General features: G+C 44.5%; 1 pseudogene across 1 annotated transcript; it reads left to right on the plus strand.

Moving 5' to 3' along the window:
- The first annotated feature begins 409 nt into the window (after positions 1-409).
- LOC310799326 (E3 ubiquitin-protein ligase listerin pseudogene) lies at positions 410-5385 on the plus strand (annotated as a pseudogene). The gene is made up of 3 exons: positions 410-1641; positions 2255-2562; positions 3185-5385. The product of its transcript is annotated as an E3 ubiquitin-protein ligase listerin pseudogene (transcript).
- The last annotated feature ends 20630 nt before the right edge of the window (positions 5386-26015 follow it).

A 26015-nucleotide genomic window follows, 5' to 3' on the forward strand; every position in this document is an offset into this window, starting at 1 on the left:
AAAAAACAACACTAGAGCGAAATTTTACCTTTTTAGGCCTTTACACTCACAGAGCCATTGTGACATCATCAGCATCCCTTCTCTGTTTCCCACTGATGTCACCGAAGACGTCATTGATGATGTCACTGTTGATTGCATCACTGATGCCACTGTTAATGTCACAGATGATGTCACTTTTACATTATGATGTCACAGATTATGTCACTTTTTACATTATGATGCCACAGATATGTCACTGTTGACATCATCGTCTTAAAGGTGAGGCTATATAAGTGGTTGGAGTAGGTCACTAGCTTGACCCAGATGTTTTTGGTTTCTGTGCACCACATCCCAGGCTTCTTAAAATTAGTTTAAAACTTACACTAGTTACCGACCCAGGCGACTAATGGTTTAAATGTTATACGCACACATGGGGGGCAAGAAAAAGCAGCGAACTAAAGGAAATGTTCGGCCATCTAGCAGCGAGCGAGCTGCCAAGCTGCTGGCAGCTTGTCCCTGGGTTCGTTGGCTTCGGCTCCTTGAACACTGCGGAGCTGATGTACATCCCTGCTGTCCACGGCGTGGAGATAGACTGATTTCCGCCTGGTCCTCAGGAAACTGTCCAAGAGCGACGCTGTCACCAGACTGAAAGATGTGCAGGAGTTTGGTTCCTTGTGCCAGGAACGGGAAGCCGAAGTGGTAAAAGGAGTCCTGCCATACTGGCCAAGGATTTACTGCAAGATATCCGTGGACCATGGCCGGTGTGTGAGGGAAGCCACCCAGCAGGCATTTGAGCAGCTGGTGCAGAAGGTGCGCCGCAGTTTGGCCCCCTTTCTGAAGAGCATGATGGGCCACTGGTTGCTGGCTCAGTGTGACACCTACAGCCCAGCAGCCTATGCTGCCTGTCAGGCCTTCCACGCTGCCTTTCCCCCCAGCAAGCAGCCTGAAGCCCTCAGCTTCTGCAGGGAGGAGATCCTTAACGTACTTCAGGACACTTTGTTGAAGGAAACTGCAGACACACTGAGTGATCCACAAAGTGTGTCGGAGATGGAGAGAGAAGCCACGTTTCTCTGCATGGTGACCAGCTCTCTGCTGGGGGTGAAGAGGCTGCTGTCCTTGCTGCCCCAGACAGACAGACAGGCCCCTCGAGGAAAGACTGGCACATCTTATTGCCTCGGGGAAGTTCTGGAAGTACGGCAAACACAAGACACCACAGGTGCGAGGGGCGTTTTTCGAGGTCATGTCTGCTGTGTCAGTACGCCCCGGAAGTGGTCCAGACTGAAGCGGCACACGTTTGTCCCGCTGTCCTCCTGAGCATCGATGACACAGATCCTGTAGTGTTGCAGCCTCTGTGGGAAGCCATACTTCACGTTGTGTCTACTATCCCTGATTGCTGGACACATAATGCCAGGAAGGGCTTCTTGGTGGCATGGCTACAGCGCTCCATCCCAACCTGATGCCCCTCATCAGCAAACTTCCCCAAGATGTCACTGACCCGGCCTTTGATTTCTACACCACCTTCTTCACCTCACTCATACAAGGTTTATCTAGTGAGCATGCATTGACAAGTCCATCAGAAAGTGCAGCTATAGTGACTGCAGCAGTGGAGTGCTTGAGGTTCAACATACTGCACAACACAGAAGATGAGGAGGATCAAGATTCAAGATTCAAGATTTTTATTGTCACTCCATGGTACAAGTATCACGTGTGAAATTCTTGTGCTGTGGACTCCGTTTACGACATAGTACAAATAGGCAACAAGCAATGAGCAATAGGCAATAAGAAATAGGCATCAATAAGCAAAACTAAGCAGCAATAGGCAATAAGGCAGAATAGCGATAAGACAAGTCAGTGGCTTATTCATTGCACATAGGTGCACATGTTATGTGCATACGTTAGACATGTTCAGACATTTTAAATTCGACGTATTTGACATGCAGGTGCAAATAGCACGTACCTTATTAAACATACAATTAACATTAGGCATTGTGCATACGTTAGACGTGTTCAGACATTTTAAATTCAACGTATTTGACATACAGGTGCAAATAGCATGTACCTTATTAAACATACAATTAAACATTAGGCATACATAATGGTAGCAGCTGCAGTACGGTACGGTACGACTACTACACTATTTGTGTATGTTAAGGAGTCTCGTGGCCTGCGGGAGAAACTGTTCCTCAAGCGATTTGTGCGTGCTTTTGGAACCCTGTATCTCCTCCCTGAGGGTAGCAGGGAGAACAGGCTGTTGTGGGGATGGTTTGTGTCTCAGAAACTATCAGAAACAAATATGGATCAGGCTTATTTCACAGCAGCTCTTATCGCTATTGGACAGGGCTCTTGGAAGCCCCTCCCTTCAGAATGGCCCTCTTTTCCTATTGGTCACTGAAATGCTCATTTCCTGGCAGAAGAGAGCATGCTTACATAATGAGAGCGGCTCTAATGACGGCGAGGCTGTCTTTGATAAGCTTCTGTCAGACTTCTGGGAGGGGCTAAGTCTTTTGTTTGTTCGTTATGCGGATGATGAAGAAGCAGATCCAAAGGCACTGGAAGGTGTGGTCACCCTGCTGCAGGCGATGCGTTAAGGCTGAATTATACTCGACCAAGCTCGTTGGGGGTGGGGCCCCGCGAGTCTCCGTGCAGACCCTGCACTGGGGTTGATGCCATTATACTCAGAAAGTGATCAGCATGTATTGTACAATGGTAGTGAGAACAGCCCGTGGAAAAGTCGCAATGAAACGCTATTATGTGCAGTACCGAGTGCGCTTTCACTCTCAAACGACCCCACATCAGCACATAAAGTAATCACCAAACTTGTTTTTACTGAAAGCCGTTTTTACTTCTCAGCCCTGATTGCCTACTCTGTGATGCTTTTAATCTCTCTCAATAATGCTCTCAACACAACACATTTACTTGGTGAAATGACTAAAAATGAACAGTTGCAAATCAAAGTTTATAGCCTACCACATGGGTCAAGAAATGTGGCGAAAACACAGCTCAGTGTTCAGGGCTCAGTGGCTTGAAAGCGGACATGTTTGGAGAGAAGCCTGCGCTGCTCACGCTGTTAGAAAGAAAATCATGCACAAGGCGAGCGCCCGACGGAGCTAGCGAATAACCACGCCCAACAAATTTACGTCATTTGACGCGCCCGGCCCGCGCTCCACCCACGCGCCCTTCACGGCAGGGTGAGCATAATTCAAGCTTTACCCTGAGAGAGTAAGCAGGAAGCAGGGCCAGAAGAAGAAATCTGTCAAGACCTGTTTCTCTAAGCTAGAGGGCAGTGAGGAAAGTAGAGTTGAGGGGGATGACACCTGCCCTATCAGCGTCGGAGCTTGGGGTTGAGAAGGCAATTGGTTCCCTGAAGACCCAGCATTTGGAGGATGTGGTGTGCCAGCAGGCACAACTGTGTTTGGTGTACATGAATGAGAAAAACTCTGAGCGACACCTCCTCTTCCTCTCCCTTCTGCTGCGGTCCTTCCACATTCCCAGGGTCTTCACCATGTTGGTAGAACTGGATGATAAGATAACAAAGGGGGGTGAGCAGAGTGAGGAGGTGGACACTTTGAAAAACCCAGCAATGCGGTTCCTGATGGAGCGGGTGGTGGTGTGGCTGGCCGAGACCGGAAGGACGGACACCGACCACCTGGTGGAGATGGTCTTCAGCTCGCTCTACTGTTGCAGCCAGCAGGAGACCACCAGCATCCTCAACCACATCACCACCATGGATCTAAAGTGGGTGATTATCCTGCAAATCATACAAAGGGCACGCAGAGATCCCGAGACTCTGAAGAGCTGTGTTGATTGGTTGAAAGGTTCGCTGCTGGGTGAGCAGCTCCTAGGATTGGCTGAGGAGCTGTGCAAGGTTGGAGGTAGCTACTCCACTTCTACCTCTCCTAAAAGCACCCACAGCCGGACTCTGATAAGCCGGGTCCTATCTCAGCACCACGCCAACAAGCCTCTGATAGGGGAGGTGTACATGGAGAAGATCTTAGAGAAGCTCCATGCCACTGTGTCTGGGACTAAAGGTCTGCCAGATGTGGGCAACATGGAGCCACTCATCTCCTTCATCTGTGACGTTGTCTCCACCTTCTTCTCATCCATACAAGACTGTCTCCTCCTCGCCTCTGCCGAGGAACTTTTGCTCACTGTCTTCCAATTCACCATCCAAGATCAAATGCACACACACCTGTCTGACTCCCTTTTAGGTAAGCTGAGGAAGGTGTATGTAGCTGGGGTCCTGTCGTTGGTCCAGCACTCTGAGTATCAGGTCAGGGAAGGTGGTTTCCTGCACAGCGCAGCCCTCTGGGTGAAGAACAACTACTCACCGCCGTTCTCGACATGAAGAGTTTACAGGTTTTGGTTCTGGCTAGCTTAGTGGAGACAATGAACTCCATCTGCCATCAAGACTCCCCCCATCTCATCCAGTTCCTCTCCCTCTTGACACAGCAAAATAGAATGGACAAGAATTAGACAGGCCATACCACATCAGTGGTCAGGCCACCTATGTGCCTGTGCCCTGTTAGGGAGAGTGGCCCACACTGCTGTAGTCGCACCCCGTGACCAACAGGACCTGCTAGATGCACTACAGTGGTGTAAAGAGGCAGAGTACAACCCTGCTGTGGTGTCTGCCTACCACAGCCTGCTGACTGACTGGGGGCTGTCAAAGGGACTTCACAGCCAGGCTCCAATTAAAGCCAAGGCCTGCTGGAGACACTCTACACAAGGTACATGTAAATGGAGGAGGGAGGTCTATGGTCTCTGACTCTAGAGAACTACATCCAGACCAACAACTTGGCAGCCACTGGCAATGCCACCATTAGGAAGCTCTACAGAAGTGCAGACAGTTTATTCCCAGTGTCTCAGAGCAAACTGAGCACACTCCAGGTGGTCTGCCCCACCATGACCGAAGAAGACCGAGAGACTCTCACAGCTCTGGCTACTGCTGGAATTGTCAACTGGCAAGAGAGCAACACTGTGTGTGGGTGTCTGGCCGTGCTGCTGTGCTGTCTGAAAGCAAACACACTGGTACACGAGGAGGTCCCACAGGTTATCCTAACCTCCATGATGGAGTGGAGGAACAGCAAGGAGGACTGGGTCCTCTTTAGTAGTTCCCTGTCGAAAGCATCTGCCACACAGTTGACCCTCACTGTGGAGATGCGTTTCCTGTCCTGGCTGGTGACTCATTCTCCTACCGATCTCGGGGGGCAGCCAGTGGGACTTCATGCTCTGCTCTATGCTAGCCTGGTTGGAGACTGCCAGTGAGAATGTCAGTAGTCTATAGAACCCATGGGTCCAGCTGTTTGTGTGTGAGTCCGCGGTGCTCAAAGTGCAGCTGAACCAGTCTTCACATCACCACCTCCTGGTGTTCTGGAGAAGCTGCCATCAGAACAGGCAGACGTTTGAAGCAAACGTTTGAAGCAAATTTGAAGAAATTCTGTCAAGACATTCATGAGATATCGCGTTAACGAGCTAGAAAATGTTCCTGAGGTCACAGTGGCCTTGAACTTTGACTTTTGACCACTAAAATCTAATCAGTAAATCCTCGAGTCCAAGTGGACGTTTGAGGCAAATTTTAAGAAATTCCGTCAAGGCATCCCTGAGATATCGCGTTAACATCACGGAACACTTGCGAGTGTGAAAGCCAACCGTTCCGAACCACATAGACAACACATGGAGCAAGGATACACTGTAGGCATAGTCAATGACGCAAGGGCACTCCGTTCCATTTCCGAGCGCGGAGGAAATGTTGTAATGTGAAAGCTGACCAGCGGGGGAGAGGAGAGGGGGGGCAATCATTCCCGGGTGCGGAACGGAACGAAAGCAATCGTTCCCAGTGTGAAAGCAACCTAAAAGCAGGTGAGGTTCTAGGTGCAGTGACTTGCAGGATGGGTGGGCTATGATTAAAGCACTCCACTTGTTTCAAGATAACCTCAACCAACAAAAGGAAATAAGGAATTGTCAAGATGGATGTATTTTGCAGTGGGTACTTCAACTCTTGTCCAGCCAGCAGGAAAGCCTTCAGGTAATAGATGGTCAGTCAGTCCAGGGGCCCTTCTAATAAAAACCACCTTCCATTACCTTATTAGCCCTCAGGGAAGCCATTATCTCAATTGGGTCAATCTACAAAAGAAGGGAGTGGTTTTATCACCTCTCTCTAATATGTCCAGTGTTGTTAAGCAAGCAAGCAAACTTTATTTATATAGCAGATTTAATTCTAGCTGGATGCACAATGTGCTTCACAGAGCATGAGCTATCGTGAAGTTACAGCCATAAAATGTGAACATGGTAGAACATAAAACACAAGTAAACACAATCAATACTGGGTCAATCTACAAAAACAGGGAGTGGTTTTATGTCCAGTGTTGTTAAGTACAGAGCAGAAACGCTGCCCCCTCTGGGCGGATCACTGGTCCACTTCAAAGGCATTGGAGCGGCACAAGGGCAGCGGTCAAACAGTTTGTCTTCCTCCCAGCAGCAGTGGAGTCAGCGGCCCAGAGAGAAGGTGGAGAGAGATAGGCGGAGATTTGATCACCGTTGTCCATGTTTTGTAAAAGCAACATTTCCATAGAGTTCCATTATATGCTGTGTGGAAGGTGCAAAATTGTAAAAATGTCATAGGCTTACCTGTAATAAATGATGTGTAAGGATAACCTCTTTCTGTCAAATAGATGGCAAGTGAATCCTAGTGGTAGCTATGATCTCATACTGATTTCATGATCATGAAATCATGATGTGAAGGGCCGAAGGGGAAGAATTGGAGACGAAAGATTAAAGAAGGAATTGTTATTGTGTGCAAACCTTGTATTTCTAAAATGTTAACTTTTAAAGAACCAAGAAAAACAGCCTAGTTTTAAGCTTGACCATGCATTAAAACACACACACACACACACACACACACACACACACACACACACACGCATGCACGCACGCACGCACGCATGCACGCAAACACACACACACACACACACACACACACCAAGGGATTGTAGAATTTTCCAAATGTAGGACCGCATAATCCCTCAATTGATTTGAAACATCAAAATCACCAAAACTGTAGTGTTCACATGGCAATAGTGATCTTTAAGCCAATTTAAATAGAAATGGTGGACAAAATAGGTTGCATCTGGTGGTCATAATATTTTGCTGTTCTTCTCAGATTAGGAACAACTGAAGAAAGATGCTGGAGCTCAGCAAAAGAAGCTATAGCCTTTATCTGTTTTGATTTAAAATGATAGTAAATTTAAAACGATACTAATTGTATGACCGTATAGTGATTAGTATGGTAATGGTGCATGTGCTGAGTTTAAAAGTTTCTCAAAAGGTCTTGGACAATTAATGAATAACTCTGCCAATGCTACAACCCTGCAATCTGGAGTTGATCCACTGATAATAAATGAGAGGTCAATTGTGACACTATGGCAGAGTCCAGGGTGATTTTGAGTCGATTGTGTAGAATTTCTGATTCAACATTACTAGGAAACAAAGATCAAAATAATAGATCAACTTTATGTGAGCGGAGTGTGTCTGGCAAACACATGAACCCTGCAGTTTCATGCAAATTTGAATTGCAATTTGAATGGGATATTGTCTCTTCATTCATTTGGAGTCCCTCAGCCAATTTTAATCCTCTATCCTTTTATTGGATTGTCAGATAAAATCAGAGCTGCAGGCTATTGAACCCAGTGAACTCAAATCCCATCTGGTCATTTGCTTTCTTTCAGATGAGATAAACACATTTCTTTTTCTTTTTACCTCCACAGTTATCAGTTCTTTTTGCATGTAATATTTGCATGCACAGCAAGGTGGCAAAGGGATTGCGGAAACCATCTTTCAAATGAAAGACCTGGGTTCAAGCACGCATCCGCCGTGCTGAAGTGTCTTTGAGCAAAACACTGAATCCCAACCTGTGTGTTGCTCTGAAGCTGACCTTTGACCTCCCTATGGAAGGGTTGAGTGAAGAGAGAATTTCCCTATGGGGTTCATTAGAGTAACACAAAATAACATTTTCATGACCTGCATCGTGCAAATGTTTTTCTTGTGGCCGGCCGCCATCTCGATGCCCAATGTCATGCCCTCTATGCTGTGCAATTCGAAATAGATTGGGACACTCGTGGCAAACAAACGTCAATATCTCAAAAACTATACATCACATCGCTTATATTTTAACGTTGTGCGTCAGAGGGAGCAGAAGTAGCTGAACGGTTTGGTTGTTTTTCAGATGTGTTTGCATCTTTGTCATGGTGTTTTGGCTCTGATCTAACTAACTGTTGCCTGCATGTTGGTCATCCTGAAATCTGCCTTGCGCTATTACTAACAAACCACAAATAAACTAATTTCTTTCCTCCTATTTTTGGATCAGTCACAATTAATGCAAAAGCAAGGGAGGAATCAGCCTATGAAGAGATCAGCCTATGAAGTGATTGTACCAGAAATGAGATGACCACCACATGAGAAAGATATACTGTACCTTCTCTGACAAAATGATTTATAGTGCACACTTGTTTGAAGGATATAGGTAAGTGATTGGTTGACAAATAGTGGGATGATGAACTTCAGGTAATGATTTTATCCCAAATTGATACATACAGTATTTATTTATTTATTTATTTTTTGGGGGGGGGGGAGTGAACCCTATGCTCCAACCACAAAGCGATCAGTCAGGGGCTGGTAGAAAACGTATCGGGGTTCATGCCTTGTCAAAACAGGACATACTACAGCGGCCATTAAATTGGAAGGAATGTAGAGCGAACGTCTCATAATTTCTCTCTCTGTCTCTCTTGGCCTCCGCCACTCTCGTTGCTTTTGGAAACGCAAAATGAAAGACAGGCGCTGGTTCGCGTGCTCAGGGTCTCACCGCACTAAACCCTGAGGGCATGTGTGTGTGTGTGTGTGTGTCTGTGTGTGTGTGTGTGTGTGTGTGTGTGAGAGAGAGAGAGAGAGAGAGAGAGAGAGAGAGAGAGAGAGAGAGAGAGAGAGAGAGAGAGAGAGTGTGTGTGTGAGTGAGTGGATGTTGGGTGATGAAGGGCTTGTGGGGGACAAGAAGCATATTTCACAGGCTGGACAGATCAAAGAGTGACAACATGGTTGTTTATCAAAGGTCTCTCTCTCTCTCCCTCCCTCCCTCTCCCTCTCGTTCTGTTCACTGGGCAACTAATAAAGTCCACTAATCTAATTAGGGCCTGCTTCTAGAGACCCACTGGAGCCTCATGTGGAGAGAGGGGAAGAAAATGAGGGATAGGGAGAGAGGGGAGGGGCATATACACAGAGAGAGAGAGAGAGAGGGGGGGAGAGAGAGAGAGAGAGAGAGAGAGGGAGAGAGAGAGAGAGAGGGAGAGAGAGAGAGAGAGAGACAGAGAGGGAGAGAGAGAGACAGAGAGAGAGAGAGAGAGGGAGAGGGAGAGAGAGAGAGAGAGAGAGAGAGAGAGAGAGAGAGATGCTATGAGGCGATGAGTTTATTTGTTTTTAATTTTCAGTCACTTTCTTCTTATTTTTTGTCTCCCGTTTTCTCCCCAATTGTACTTGTCCAATTCCAGAAGTGGAAGTATTCAACTACAAGTAATTGAGTAGTTTTTTGTGTGTGAGGGTTTGTACTTTTTAAGTATTTTTTTTTATAATTCTATACTTTTACTCTTGAGTATTTTTAATAATATTTTACTTGAGTACTTTTAAATGTACACTGAGTAAATGAGTAAATTCCATTGTTTGTTTTGCACACCACACTACAGTATGAACAGCATAGTAGCATTGGGACTGCCTGCTAACAGGTCCAGAAACACTTCCACATTTAGAGAGCCCGCCCAAACTGCGGGCTCGTGCTCAAGACTGGCCAATTGAAGACAGGTTAGAATAGATGATCAAATTGTAGTGATCCCCATCGTCACATTAGTTCAGAAATCTCAGTTTCATTTGACGCTGCTGATAGCCATCTAGCTAAATGGATATATGTGCGATGATAATGCTGCTGCTAGCAGCTCTAGCTCGTCTGGCAAAGGAGAATCTCCTGGTTCACCCGATCTACTAGTAGATCAGGTGCCTGGTTGCATCTGAACGAGCTGTTCAGTATGAAAGACAAGACATACAGAGACATGGACAGTTAGGTAACACTGGTAACGTGCTGGATGTGTGAAATGTATTTGGGTAAACAATTAACATATAAAATATTTAAAAAGTAATGCAAATGTATTACTCAAGTACTTTGAGTACTTTTAATTAGGCTACTTTTTTCCTCTTACTTGAGAAGATCACATTTGAGCAAATGCATTTAACACACACACACACACACACACACACACACACACACACACACACACACACACACACACACACACAACGTGTGTGCAACTGCCCAAGTGACATCACTTCCATCACTTTCGTGGTGCAAAATGTGACAGACAGACAGACAGACAGACAGACAGACAGACAGACACCGCCCACCAACTTAGGCAATTTTATATTAAGATTGAAATGTTCTGTCTATTGGCATCTTTCTTTCTATTTGAGCCTTTTTGTTTGTATTTCTGTCTTAAATGAATCTTGAATCTTCCTTCCTTCCTTTGTGGTGTGCGGCTGGGGAAAGCCTCCAGCATAGTGTGGTTTCTTCCTTTCTGCTCTGTTCCTCACCTCTTGCCCTTGCTGTGTGATAGCATTCAGGCTCTGTTCTCTGAGGACGAGGATTTATCTCTGACAGCCATCTGAAGTGGAAGATCTCTCCTCCAGGTCTCCAAAGGTGCCTCACAAAAGACGTTTAAGGCGATCACAGAAACACATGACAAAGACACTTACAAAACCCTCACTCACATGACGATAAGAGGCCAGGCTGCACACAAGAGGCAATTGTTTCATTTATCAGTTGTATGAGCAGGAAATTAAATGATCATGCTGTACAGATGGAAAATCAAAAAACACGCTCAACTCGGAAATAATAATAGTATTAACTGGGTGCTGGATCCCAAAAGTTCATTTGATAAATAAGGATAAGGACAGCACTCCAAGTTAAAAGAATATTTATTGCCACACGGACGTTTCGGGGCAGCCGCCCTTCTTCAGCGTGTGAAGGCAAAAAACTTCACACGCTGAAGAAGGGCGGCTGCCCCGAAACGTCCGTGTGGCAATAAACATGCTGTACAGATAAAATTGACAAAGAATATTAAGTTGGTGCTGTTTAAATCTCACAGCAAACTTTGGATTGACAATCAACAGTAGATTTTACACATGGGAGACATAATGCATTTGAATTGGTGCCAAAAAAATACAAACCCCAGAATACTTTGCATACCGAACAGACACATAGGATTGATGAACAACACTAGTGTTGCACTGACACAGACTGCACACACATAAACAACACACTCAACAAGCCTTTCGGGGGACCTGGCACCTTGGCTCACCTGGTAGAGCGCGCACCACGAAGGCTTAATCCTTCACGTGGCCGACCCGGGTTTTAATCCCACCCGTGATCCTTTGCCCTGTCTCTCTCTATCCACTGTCCTATCCAATAAAGGCAAGAATGCCCCTGCTTATAAAAAAACAAGCAACCTTTGCCTCTGCTCCCAGGGCCGCAGGAAGTACGGGTGCTGCAGCACCTCCTAGTGGCAAGATGACTTTTTTTTTTTTATCTTTTTTTTTTTTTGCAAATGTAATTAAAAATATTTTGCAGTGCACTATGTTCCTTTCATGTTTGGGAATGTTTCGGGAAATGATTGCATTATTGATATACTGAAAATGTAGCCTATTTAAATATAATTATCAACAATAACAATCAAGGAAGTTACATGCTTGTAGGCTAGAGAAGAAGAAGAAGCGCGCATGCGCGCACATGTTGTGTTGAACCAACCAACAACCAATACGAATTGTTTAATCTGGCAATAAAGAAATGTGAACTTGACATGCTATTTTAATAGCCTACTCAAAAATGCACCTCCCACTATACAGCAAAGAGAGGAGTCAATGTTTCTTGATATAATCATTGCCATTCGGATCAGAATAATTAGTCTAGTCATTAAGTTTGCTGATCATATTTCTATCATGTTAACTCTGTGTCATGTTAACTCATACATGGGCAAACTACGGCCCGCGGGCCGGATGCGGCAATTTTATTTTTTATTTTTTACACAGTGCAGCTGAACGCAACATGCAAGATACCCGCTGAATAAGTGTCCAAATGTTCATGTCATTCTGGCCAATACTCCACTTCTGTTATAGCATTTCAGTCTGGAATATGGAATATCTTTCAATAATCTTTATGACTAAAAGGCTACATTGAATTAGAAATTTAAATAATTAACTCATTGGTTTTGGATTTATTTAGCTTCAAGCATTTTTGTTCGTGTGACCCGCAACACAGGCTTTGATCATCCCGGGCCACTTACTGATAGTTATGCTTAAATTAACCCACTCATATTCTGATTTATTTCAAGAAAAACATTTTGGCAATTTTGGAAATTCTAATTGGCTGGTAACTTTAAAATCTAGCAGCCATATTGGCAGGTGGTCAAAAAAGTTAATTTCAAGACCTGCGAGCAGGTGGTGACATAGGAGTGAGAAAAGGATGAAATATTGGTGGTTAAGACTGAATAATGACATCACAACTGTTAATTTAAAATTAGTTATTCCTCTAAACGTGGCTTCAAATGCACCAAATTTTTCACGCTGGCGCCGTTCGGCCCTCAGCAAAACCTGGTAGCGAGGACATTTTTTGTGGCCCTCTCTATCATCAAAGTTACCCATCCATGGGTTACGGCATGACAATATTTGTTCGCCCCCCGGCAACAATCTGGGTTTCTCATGTGGCCCCCCATGAAAAATAATTGCCCACCCCTGTGTTACCTGGTGTATTCAGAGCAAATAGGGAGATATAGAGCATTATCATCATGCTATATATCTCCCTCTTTGCTCTGAATGAGTGAGAAAAGGAGAAAATACTGAATAATTACATCACAACAGTATAATCCTAATGTTAATTTAAAATGAGATATTCCTCTAAATATGGCTAAAAAATGTAAAAAAAAAAAAATCACCCCCTCCTTAAAGTGACTTCCAGCGGCCCTGTCTGCTCCTGTCTCCATCTCACTCCACACTTTGGTCATTTTCAACTTTTCAACTTCATTTTCGCTGTGAAGAAGCGCGCCGCTCTCTCCGTCTTGCTCTCACTCAAAACAAACTATTCATTGCAGTGTCACTGCTACACATGCATGGAAGCATAGAAAATGAGCCCAATTAACTCATTGAGTGCCAGCCACTTTTGGAGAACGGACGCTCCCAGTGCCAGAGTTTCAGAGCGTTTTCAGTGATTTCTCGAGGCCCACAGAAAATTGTGTGATATTACTATGTAAACACCGAACACGCAAAAAGAACGATGAGACTCTATTCTATCATCAGCAAAAACAGGTTTATTGATATCATTTTCCGTTCTTTAGTTATCAGCCGGAGAAGATAGCTTGATTTAACCAAAAACAGCCGTTTTTTTCTAGAAGCTGAGATAAAGAGCCTTTTGTGAAATTAAACATTTCATGCACATCACTGACTGAAGCTAATATTTTCTGATGTAGTCACACCTCAAAAATAATTTCCTTCAATAGAACAGCGAAAACCAAGGAATTTTGTTTGGCAAAACAATATTTTTTAGCTGCAACCAGCAGCGCTGGCCCCTGCGTGCGCTGCTGGTTGCAGCTTCTTGCTGGTCTTGATTTGCTGCTGGTGGGCATCAGATATTCTGGCTTGCGTTTGCCAATCCTGTCCTGCTGTCTGGGTCTGTCTGGGTCAGTGTTGAGTGCTGCTCTGCGTGCCCCCCCCCCCCCCCCCTCCCCTCAACTGCACACTCCTCCTCCGTATGGGAGTGATCTCTGGGGCTTTCTGCTGTGTTTGCTCTGCACTGAAAAGTCCGCTACATCCAGCTTTTTTACAGCGTTCCGCGTGTATTTGTCACCAGCTCCCATGCTTCCAGTTGAGAATAATAACAACTAATAACAAAATCATGCGGATGGGCTATCGCAGCGGACACGGAGGTGCTCAATTGTGGCAACAGATTGGCTGCTGCAGGCACAGCTAACCTAACGTTATGCTTCATGCATATCGATGCATACGGATGCGATGCGATTTCCGTTTCCCCAACGACTTCTTCTCTGTTTTTTCCTCGCCTTTCTGTAATCTGGAGAGCACTGTCGCCACCTAATGGGTCCCTAAAATAGCTTTTACACATTCAACAGCCACCATACTTTCACAGGAGATGGATCTGGCTTTGATGCACGTCCCACCGTCAAAAAACGCAATTGACGAACATACTCGTCCTTGGCACTCTACGTTACTAAACCAATTGACGAACATACTCGTCCATGGCACTCAATGAGTTAATAACCCAATGCCTTTGACCGAGGTCAAGCTATTTATCTTGTTACAAGAGCATGTTGACGCTGATAAAATTGAAAAAGAGAAACTGCCGTTTCTCAGCCACAGTTAGTGTTGTTTGGGTTTGTACAGCTGATATTTGATTTTACTACGAGAAGGGTGTGGCCGTGCTGCATCAGCAACACGCGCGCGCACAAACGCAAACACACACACGCAAACAGACACACACAAACATGCACGCACACGCACACACACACTGACCCAGTGAAACACGTCCTTTGATGTACTGACCCAGTGAAACACGTCCTTTGAGGTACTGACCCAGTGAAACACGTCCTTTGATGTACTGACCCAGTGAAACACGTCATTTGATGTACTGACCCAGTGAAACACATGGTTTGTTGTACTGACCCAGTGGTCATTAAAATAAAAAAACTGGAGATTTCAGAGTGTCTATTTGTACCCGGGTACAAATAGACATGCCGTAACGGCTAGGCTATTTACACCCTACGCAGTGCAGCCTAAAGGAGAATTATGTTTTTTTACAACCTGGACCTTCTTTCCAGCTTTAATTAAGCAATATCACACAAGAGGGAGTGCTGTTGTTGGCTAATATCGCCACTGCTGTGATTCGGTCGTAGGCACGAGGCCGCAGGCCGAGTGCCGAAGATAATCACAGCAGTGACGATATTAGACAACAACAGCACAACCTCACAACAACAGTTCTATTAAACAAAGCTGATTAAAAAAATGACAAAAAGCTGAGAAAATATATGATTTCTCTATTTATTCCTCCGCCAACAAAAATAGTCCCCTCAGCTTTCCGCTACCAGTTGCCAAAAATGTAGCCTAATTAATTAACTGCAGGCTGCCTACTTTTTATCATACACATTGATTTGCACGTTTCCATTTATTGTACAGCCAGTGAAATAAGAGTCTGGTGATGGCATGTTAGTTAGTTATGTTAGGAAATAAATCCATCTTTGCGCTGTCGGTAACTATGTTACGCTTTGTGAATGACGTTCAATGTAACGTGGCTGGTGTTTGTTTTGTTGATTAGAGCAGCTGTGAAACATTTTAGACAACAGCACTCCCTCTCGTGTGATATTGCTTGAATCGTTTTGTTGATTAGAGCAGCTGTGAAGCGGAGTGATCTACACACAGTGAAGTGCCAGTGCGTTATCGTGAAATATCGGCACTGGTAGGATCCCTCGTCTAATCAAATTGCTCGGCCGGAACTACCTGTTGTATAATTATGATTTTTAACTCACCCTGATATGTTTTGTTTGATATCCATGCACTGAAACGATAATATGCCTTGAGCTGCGACCTGGAAACGAGTCAGTGAGGCTGTCTAAGAGAAAGTGTTCTTCCATCAGCAGCAGGGTGGCGTCATCAGGACAGAGACCAGAGATGGTCCATATTAGAGATACGGCACCCCAGGCTCCGCCAATTGTAAGAAATGGTACTAGCAAGTCTCCTAAATGGTCACGTGGTCACCTCTCCCCTGAAGTGTTGTGAGAGGACTGAGCCTGGTGACACGGGGTTAGTGCTGACCTACAGTAGCAAGCTAACTTGAACTAGAGATCGTGAGTTCCCAAACTCCACACAAACCACACATATTATAAACACAAAGCTGCCCCTTGTTAGCTCAATATAGTTGTAACTAAGATATTCGGGGGGGAACAAATCCAACCACACATATAGCTACTACATCAACGAACTTCACATCCCTGGTAACGTGAGCTCCTGTTGCAAAATCTCACGAGAGTGTGTTGCTGAGACTGAGACAAATTTTATGTTCTCCTGATCTGTCTGTCTGAAAAATGCCATTTTACTGTCAGAATGTTCAGAAGATATGTGGCTTCGGAAAATGGCCAGAATATTTACTTTGATGAGTATGGGGCGATGTATTAGCTATGCAGCTAGTGTACAAGGCTAGAAAACAACCAAGCTTTGCACACACACAAAAACTGCAGCAGCATGGAGGGCTGATGTACTGTATGATGCACGTATACACAAAGGCACGCATGCACACACATGCACACGCCTACAGGTTGGCTTATCAATCTGAAACTGCACATTGGCTTAGGCAGGAACTGATCATTAAATTGTCCCAGATTTAAAGGGGCCATATTATGCATTTCTTAATTTTGTATCATATATATGTTGTTACAATCTTGGATGGCGATATTAAACATGGGCTAAGCTTCATATAAATAGGTGAAAGTGTTTTAATGTTACCCCCATGAACCCCCCCTCCCTCACATGAAGTCTCGTAGACGAGAGCACATGGATTTGTGCGAGAACATAGTTCTAGTGACGTCAGGTTACCATGGTGATAACAAGCCTAGCCCGGGCCGGCAGTGCGCGCGCGCCATAGCCTTCACCCGTCCCCCCTGCCCCTCGATCCCTTCCCTGTTCTGACTGCTCCAGTACACTGCCGAATTGTCAACCTAACCCGCGTCACCAGGCGCTCTCCAACCTGGCTGTCTACAACAGTAGTCTCATGGAATAACGGATTTCAGACCGCAAAAACAAGGAGACGACTTGGAAGTGAGCCAGGATGTAGGACTGAAGTGGTAAGTTCTGAAAATATGTGCCTCATTCCAGCATCGGTTGTACCTAGCAGCTAGGAAGCGCTAACATTACTTACCGCCGGCTGGGTAACGTTAGCACTTGCTATTAGCCTAGCAGCACAGCTGCCTTTCATAGACATGAACAACCGATGAATGACGAAGGCACACATTTTCAGAACTTGTAACGTTAGTCCAACTTGCTGACTTCTCCAAGTCCTCATTTTGGTTTGGTCTGTGTAGCCTGCTAGGAGAGGCACACTATAGTCACAAGCATTTGGGAAGTTAGCTAACTAGCTACATTAGCTGTTGTGTTGTGGCTTGAATGTGACGACAATAGTGTGAAGCTCCCCGGGCAGGGCGGGGAGCTGTAAAACAATTATATAAACGAGCAAGGGATTGTCAAAACGAATTTGACCATCGATAACAAACGTGACTTGGGCGTAACAAGCAAGGCTATCTGATATATCAACATCCCCCTAGCTATCTACAGCTCCGCTCGGCCCGGGCTGTGCCGGGACATTTCCTTCGGCGGCTGGCCAAGCAGGGCATCACGTACCGCGGCCAAACACAAAAACTCCTCGCGCTGCCCTCTTGGAGTATTTTCCGGAGGGTGGGGGTTCAGCGACAGGACCTAAAACAGAGCGTTTCAGACAGAGGCTGAACTGAAGGGGGCAGTGAGAGCCAGTACAAGATAAACAATGAGTTTTTTCAACTATGAATGACGCAATAAGTTACTCTACTGGAGGCCAACAATAAAATAATAATACATTATATTAGCAAAATATGGGCCCTTTAAGCTGTTTTGGTGCACACATCCCCGGAAGTCTGCAGGTGTGGCAGTGGTACGCACATCCCCGGCGGCTATAATGGACTAGTAATTAATTTTATTCTTGTTCATAATTTTATAATTTCTTCAAAGCATTCAGTTTTTTTCATGAATAAAATGTGTTCAATATTCACAATTTGCATGTTTGTTTTGATTTTGTCTTACCAATGCAACTACTGTATATAAGTTCCTGAAATTGTATGTGAAAAATGCAGAGTTCGTTCTGATTAATACGCATAATGGAATTTGTGTTGAAGCATTTGATCTGTATTTCTGAGTGCTTGAAATAGCGTGGGGAAGGGGGGGAAGCAAACAAAGATATCGACTAGGGCCCCCAACAATCTAGAAATGGCTGTGGAGACACGCTGGAGTAACTGAATTCACTAACAACCAAACTGGTCTGACCAGCAGTTCAACTAGTCAAAGTATTTCCCTCCAAAAGCGCGGGGCGGAGAAACAGGTGCAGAGGTATTGTATTGGCACGCTGCCCTCTCAACTATGCAGGCAGGGGACATTTCAAAACAGATAGAGGTACTTTCTTTTCCTACTCAACCGTAAAGTCTCTCAGGGAGGGTAGACTTGTGGAATCTGAGCCAATTTCTCTCTCTCGCATGCCTCTTAAAGATCTATGTGATACAGTACGTCAGCTTGTAGCTACACACAGGCAGCAGTGAGAAACACAAATCTGGGAAGCGTTTCAGAGTTTTCACTATATAGCCCGATGTGTGAAAACGAGCAAGAGAGCAGTGTGTTTTCACCAGCTGGCCGACCAGTCAGGAGTGTATTATGCGTATGCGTATGCGTGTGTGTGTGTGTGTGTGTGTGTGTGTGTATATATGTGCATCATACATCAGCCCTCCATGCTGCTGCAGTTTTTTTGGGTGTACATTATCTTGGTTGTTTTCTAGCATTAGTTTGCTAGCCTTGTACACCATAGAGAGGCAAAGTGAACGTCACTTCCTGCTTCAGCACTGTACCAGAGATTTTCTTCCGCAATTTAAGTTCCAATAGACATTTCGTAAAATGCGTATAAAAATAGTTTTACTTGGTCAAACCAAACAATTAAGCTATAGTTAGAATCGGGAGAGACCATGCATAGAACATTTCACTCGGACCAAAACTTTAAAAAATATTTTCTTTAAACCCGCATTTTTTACGTTTTGGTCCGAGTGAAATGTTATGTGGTCTCTCCTGTTTCTAAATATATCTGAACCGTTTGGTTTGAACAAGTAAAACAATTTTTATAAGCATTTTCCAAAAATGTCTATGGGAAAATAAATGGCGGATGAAAATCTCTGGTACAGTGCTGAAACAGGAAGTGACGTTCCACTTTGGCTCTCTATAGCTGCATAGCTAATAGCAAAAGAAATGTAATAATCCGCTCCCGGGATCATTAATGAGGAGGAGAAGAGGCAATACTTGGTACAGTCTTTATTCCTGGTTCACACTCATAGCTCCTAGCTACACACACACAGCTCCTAGCTACACCCACGTCCAGTCCGCAGACTCGCTCCTCACCCGAGACCGGAAGTCCCCTACACACTGGCTGGTCCGCTGCCTTCACGTAACGTCGTAATCGCCACCGACATGTCAAACTCTGGGTCGCCACAGAAATATCACTATAGCCACACCATGGGGGAGTACTGACGTGAATTTAAAGTTTTAATTTAATATTATTAACTCTATAAAACATGCACAACATCACTCTATCCTCTCCTCTTTTCATATAGATCACAACAATGTCTGTTTTTATGTCACTTTTGTACACTTTAAAACGGCAAAATATTTTTACACCAGTCAAAGTAAGTCAAATCTCAGCAAAGTGACAGCACTTCGTACTTTTCCGATGGCACGGGGCTTTAACACAATAAAACTACAGCAACGTGTTACACTCTTACTGTAATTAGGCCCACAAGGTTTTAAGAGATTAAAATAAAATAAAATAATACACATTTTAAATACTCTGCACGCTCTAATCTCTCTCTCTCTCTCTCTCACACACACACACACACACACACACACACACACACACACACACACACACACACACACACACACACACACACACACACACACACACACACACACACACACACACACACACACACACACACCATAAAGTATGGGAGTCCACTGGACTATTCCTGGCATACATCTCCCCCATGTGCATGAGAGCAAGCCACTGGGATACACAGGCTAAGATAAGATTACTCCCTCTAGCTCTCTCCAACTGTCCTCCCTCTCTATACATCCTCCAACTCCCTCCACCTATGTAACACACACACACACACACACACACACACACACACACACACACACACACACACACACACCTCGCCCTCTCTCCTCCCTGAATATGAACCAAACAGGGCCGATACTCCCTGCCTACCTGCTCATCATACATCTCCATTCTTCTCTTTATGGCTCTCCTGCTCTCACTCTCTTCACGCCTCCGTTATCTCTCTGCCTGGTTCATGTGGGGTCAGTGCTGATGTCATCATGAACTGCTCGGCCCCATTTGAGGAACGTGCGTGTGTGCTGTGTAGATACAGTTACTGTACATTTTAAAGGATGAGGCAGTATTATTGTAATAACTTGTGACACTTTCATAAAAGTAAATGTCCATTTTGTCCACTACAGAAACTCAAACTTCCTCCACAGAAAAATATTTCACAGTAGCCTACTGGATGTACTGTTTGATAGAGAGGCAAAGTGGAACATCACTTCCTGCTTCAGCACTGTACCAGAGATTTTCATCTGCCATTTATTTTCCCATAGACATTTCGTAAAATGCTTATAAAATAGTTGTACTTCGTCGAACCAAACGGTTCAGCTAACGCTATAATCGGGAGAGACCCTAGAACATTTCACTCGGACCAAAACTTTAAAAAACATCTAAAAAATATTTTCTTGAAACCAGCATTTTCTTTACGTTTTGGTCCCAGCGAAATGTTATGCGATCTCTCCTGTTTCTAAATATATCTGTACCGTTTGGTTTGAACCAGTAAAACTATTTTTCATTTTACGAAATGTGTATGGGAAAATAAATGGCAGATGAAAATCTCTGGTACAGTGTTGAAGCAGGAAGTAGGCGGTCACTTTGCCTCTCTATAGACCAGAACTGCTTCGCGTCTTCAAGCGCCCAGCTCCAAGGCCGCGCCCCTTTTTAGGGGAAACCCACCATAGTAAACGACGGTACAAGAAGCCGAAACCACTTCAAACAAACTATTTAAAACGGTTTAATTTGATAGAGATATGCCGAAGAGTTGCTGTGTTGTTATAGTTTCACTAACAATAAAAAAAACAAAAAACTGGTCTGCCATAGGGTAGGCGTGACACCGTCAATGTGGACGATGCATGTAACCTGGTGGAAACTGGATACAGCGTTCATATAAGGCAAGTACCTCGTGTCGATGTATCTTGCGCATTCTATGGCCGGCCGAGTTGAAATATATTGTCATGTCATGGTGTCTTTGGGTCATTTATAAAGGAAATGAATTCTGTTATTTTTCTATAGATGTTTTGGGTACTGCTATTTTACATTGAAGTCAACGCGAGTGGCTTGTGTTATCCCCTAAAAAGGGGCGCGGCCTTCAAGTTTTGCAAATTACCCGGATGTGCTGTTCTGGTCTATTGGCAGGTGATCTCTAGGAAGTGTAACACCCAACGATTTCACCAAAGTTAAAACAAACACAAGTTTCATTAATTGACCTTTTCTAAGTCCCGCCCATTTTTACTCTGTGCTCCAATAACAGTTAAGCAAGCTTGTAGCAGGCTATGGAGTCAGCATGGAGTGGGTGATGTCACAATTCACTCTAGCAGACTTTCCAGGCTGCACATTTAACTAATGGGTGTGATTTTTTAAGTAATGTTAATTGCCGTGGTGCTTTTGAGGCGCTGTGTGCATAATCACTGCGCCAGGCATCCATGTTTGGAAAGAAGTTCCGGCTATGTATTTACTTCGAAAATGACCGTTCCTCATAATAACTTCGGATTATTATTTCACAGCGTGGTGAGTCCACAAATCACAACATGCACAGGAGTGTTTTGGCGCTATTGGAATGTGTATCTTTGGTGACTGAACGGGGGTAGGCTGGTGTAACTGTTCACTACCATTCAGCTGCTAAGCTGACTAGCAGGAGCGGTGCAACACACTTTATACTGCACGCACAGAGGAGAGAAAGGCATCTACAGTACATCAGTGGGCAAGCTTAGACCTTCCCACCTGAAGTCCAGGAAGTGTTCCTGAAAGCTGTAGTTCCTCGAATGCCCACTTGGGGCTGGGTGCAGTAGGCATTCACCCCATGTTAAAATGCCCGACCAGCGCTGCTGGTTGCAGCTAAAACATATTATTTGGCCAAACAAAATTCCTTTGTTTTCACTCTTTTATTGAAGGAAATTATTTTTGAGGTGTCATTATATCAGAAAATATTAGCTTCAGAGTCAATGATGTGCTTGAAATGTTTAATTTCACAAAAGGCTCATTATCTCAGCTTCTAGAAAAAAATTGCTGTTTTTCGTTAAATCAAGCTATCTTCTCCGGCTCATAACTAAAGAACGGAAAATGGGATCAATAAACTTTTTTTTGCAGATGATAGAAGAGAGTCTCCTCGTTCTTTGTGCGTGTTCGGTGTTTACATACAATATTCTGTGGGCCTCGAGAAATCACTGAAAACGCTCTGAAACTCTGGCACTGGGAGCGTCCGTTCTCCAAAAGTGGCTGGCACTCAATGAGTTAAGCTACTTCTGCTTTCACTCACAATGTCAAAATATAAGCGAAATGATGTATGGTTTTTGAGATATTAACGTTTGTTTGACACACTTGTTAGTTGTTTCACTGTCAGCTGTAGGCTAAAAGTTTGACCTACCTAGGATAACTATGGGTGCGGGACTTAGCATCGGTCAATTCTCACTTGGATTGTCTACTCCAGGTAGGGAATGTCCTTCCCCCAAGTGAAGGAGTTCAAGTATCTTGGGGTCTTGCTCTCGAGTGAGGCAACAATGGAGCTGGAGATGGGCCGGAGAATCGGATCAGTGGGAGCAGTATTCAGTTCGCTTTAGCGCACCGTTGTGAGGAATAGAGAGCTGAGCCAGAAGGCAAAGCTCTTGATCTACTGGTCGATCTTCGTTCCTACCCTCACCTATGGTCATCATCATGACCGGAAGAACAAGATTGCCGATACAAGCGGCTGAAATGGGTTTTCTCAGGAGGGTGGCTGGCATTTCCCTTAGGGATAAGATGAGAAGCTCAGTCATCCATGAGGAACTTGGAGTAGAGCCGCTGCTCCTTTCCGACCCGACCCCGGATAAGCGGTTGAAGACGGATGGATGGATGGTTACAGATACCCCAAGGTAATAACGTTACCTAGTACCGTTCAAAGTTTGTAGGGCCGCAGAAAACATGCTATTGGGTTACCGTTTACCGTTGCTAACACAGACGAGTTTGGGGCAAATGGTGGAATGTTAAGTTTCACTTTTGTTTTCACAGCAGAAGACTCTCTTGGATTGCTGTCTGTACATCTCCAAATGACAGACATGACGTGATGCCGACATCAGGTGCATCAGAGATCAATTTAGATAACTTTCTTTCTTTTTTTCACCCCACTCGCTCGCCGGCCGTAGTAACATTTTGTGGGCATTCCCACACCACCACCTTTTTCACCCTTTCAGTGAATTGGCATGGACACACACACACACACACACACACACACACACACACACACACGTCCCTTGATGTACTGACCCAGTGGTAATTAATAGGAAAAAAGTTAGATTTTGAGTGCTAGAAACTAGCAGAGATTTGCCCTTGCACTTGGGCATAAGAGATGTGGCCCTATGAGTGAGTGATGCAATCGGCACTGAATGAGTGAAATGTCTTGAATCATGAATGGCTTTTTGATTCTGGTTGATGTGTTGCCCTCTAACATAGTAAAATCCAAGGTGATGTCATGGGTGTCCCTACTCTTACTTGTGGAATTTGGGTGAAGATGAAAGTTCACTTGGTTGGAAAATTCTAAATTAAGACCAAAAAGGGGAGAGAAAAGTTTTTTTCTCCATGTTTGTTGACCATCCGTCAGAGTGCCATGGAAACCATGGGTGTTGTCGTTGGTAACCGCAGATGTCCGGAGAAGTTTGTTCGGTGCACACAGATGAGACAGCTTCACTATCTCCTTTTCTAAAGCAGAGTCCAGCCTCACGCCCAAACCATGTCTACTTTGCAGGGTTTTTCCTGAATAGAGGGGTTTCTGGCACCCCAAAGTGGTTTTAGCCACCTCCCAAAGGCCCAAGACACCCCCAAAAAGGCCTGATATATTTCAGTTCAGGACAACTCTGACTACACACAAACTCTAAATCAAGCATTTTGTTTTACTGTATCGATTTGGAGAATTTCTAAGTTAAAGTCTCACATTTGTGCGTTGAAATTATTACATTATGTCTGAAACTTGGGGTGTCGTGGAAACACATTGCTCCATAATTTCTCACAATAGTTGGTTGGGCTTCCAAATCCAAATATCGCAAAAAACTTTTCACGCTTGGGGAAGGTGGGAAAGTTGGGTGTATCGATAAAAGGAAAATGTGATAAATGCAGTGGAAACAGATTAAGTGAATCTTCCGTCGTCTGTCCATTCAGAAACCCCGCAGTTTCATGTTGACATGTCGGCGCAGCCTACACTAAATAGGACTTGTAAGGTAGGCCTAATGGTAACTAAGCAGTAGCCGACAACTTTTACCCCGCCGTTGTAAGTTTAAACAGAAGACTGGGATTAATGTTAATGCAGTCGAGACTCACTTCGTGGATCATAACGTTATGCTTGCAGTTGAAGAGTGGCACCTGGTAATCCAGAAATGGCATCTTATGGTCTATGTGCCTTTGTAGATCATCAAGAAACTTTAAATTAATAATGTAGATGTGTTTACTAGAGGGTCGCTGCCTGCCTGCAAGATGACGCTTAGCTTATCGGGTCTAGCAGCAGAGCAGCAGAGGCAGACAGCCTCAAACACGAGGTGATTGACAGCTCTATAATTCACATAATAGCAGCAGATGGAAATTATTTCGCATTATGTCGCATTTTCTTTTGCCGACTTTCTGATAATTCGATTAAAATTTGCGATACCTTTGTATGGAAACCCATTAATGACTGATATGTGTTTAGGAACCCCCCAAAGGCCCATTGTGAGCCAGGAAAACCCCTGCATTGTTGTAAATCTTCCCAATAGCAGTGCTGAAAGGAAAGGTGAGATATTTAGTGAAATGTGACTGGTTTAAAATACAAACGGTGTGTGCCTGAGATACAAACCCAGAAAAGGAAAAGCAGTAGCGGCTTAGTGCTTAGAGAGACCTGTAACTGAAATGTCACTGATTTGATCAGTGTGACTGCCAAATAGTCTGTCAACACCATGAGACAGTTTGCATTTTCTCATTCTAAACCTAAATGGAACTGCAGTTGAACTTTACTCAGCGAAAGTCTCTTCCACACTACGAATCAGCAGGAGACCATCCAGTCAGAGACAGACTTGATGGCTCAGCTTTCCCAAACGGCCAAGAAAAGGGCAAACTGCAGAATAATTTTAAGTGCTCCTGGCTCCGGGGGTAAGACAAATTTATCCCTCATTAATGATAATAATACCCTTCCCGGTCTATTTTCAGCCAACGCTGGTTGCCATCAGATACATTTTTAGCCTGCTTAAATGCTCCGTGCTTTTTTCCAGCTCTTAGCTTCTGGGGGAAAATAGATGCTGGTGGAGCGACCTCAGACCGCAGCATGGAGCTACGTCAGGCCCATTAAAACGCCAGCAGTTCACTAAGTATAGGGAGCACTCCTCACGTCGCACGCCTCTCTCTCTCTCTCTCTCGCTCTGCCTGTACATGTATGTCTTCCCTCTCTCTCTCTCTCTCTATACATATCTCTCTATCTCTAGTTCTCTCTCTCCCACCCTTTGTGTACACATATCTCTGTGTGTGTCGCTGTCTGTCTGTCTCTCTCTCTTCCCTCTCTCTCTCCAGTCAGAGAATGTGGCGGTGAGGAAATCCAGGTTTATCTGTCATGTTAACAGTGGGCTCAGTGGCCTTCTGTCTGAACACACACAGTTTAGTGTGTGATGTCATTTGTATGGTAGACCGTCCTTCAACTTCTACCAAACTGTCCATTTTGTGGTCTACATTAGCCTATGAAGGTCTACATTAGCCTATGAATGTAGCATCCTGCTCCCACTTCCCTGCACTTTCGCTCCAACAGTTTTTATTTATTTATTTAATCTCTTCTCTACAAATGCATATTACATTG

This window comes from Poromitra crassiceps (genome assembly GCF_964638095.1).
Source record: "Poromitra crassiceps genome assembly, chromosome: 2".
In the NCBI taxonomy this organism is placed as follows: Eukaryota; Metazoa; Chordata; class Actinopteri; order Beryciformes; family Melamphaidae; genus Poromitra; species Poromitra crassiceps.